The sequence below is a fragment of the Triticum aestivum genome, chromosome 7B, assembly GCF_018294505.1.
Source record: "Triticum aestivum cultivar Chinese Spring chromosome 7B, IWGSC CS RefSeq v2.1, whole genome shotgun sequence".
NCBI classification, from domain to species: Eukaryota; Viridiplantae; Streptophyta; class Magnoliopsida; order Poales; family Poaceae; genus Triticum; species Triticum aestivum.
In genome coordinates this window covers 359861781-359862339 of record NC_057813.1, presented here as the reverse complement: position 1 = coordinate 359862339, position 559 = coordinate 359861781, and positions in this window count along the sequence as shown.

Here is a 559-nt window from a genome sequence, read left to right as displayed (position 1 = left end):
GAGAAAGCGAGTGGGGGGGCGAGTGGGTGGCTGTCGGTTAGGGTTTGGGGGAGGGAGTGGATAAGGAGGGGGGGTAGCGGGGTGGGCCGGCCGGGCTAGGTGGGTTGGCCCAGTTGGATGGCCAGCTGGGCCGAGGCCCAGTGAGGGGGGGAGGGGCTTTTAATTTCTTTTGTTTTCTTTTGTTTTTATTATTTTCCTTTTCTATTTTATTTATTTTAGTTAGCGAAACAGCTTTACAAAAATATAACTCCTACTCCTAAATTAGCATAACAACATAGGCCACCTACTCCAAAAAGTTTGGTGATTATATAAACTAGATTAACATTTGTTTAGTATTTAAAAGCATTTAAAATAATTGTTATGCTGCTGTTTTATTTTCTTTTGAGCATTTAAACTTTTTATAAAAATGTGGTTTCATCACCATAATTACCTATGTATTATTTGGTTCACTCCGAACATTTAAATTTTAATATTTGAAAACTTTTATTGTTTGCTCGATTTTGAATTTGAAATTCGAACTAGGTTCCGAACCAACGCGAGTTTATCCACAGTAACCGAG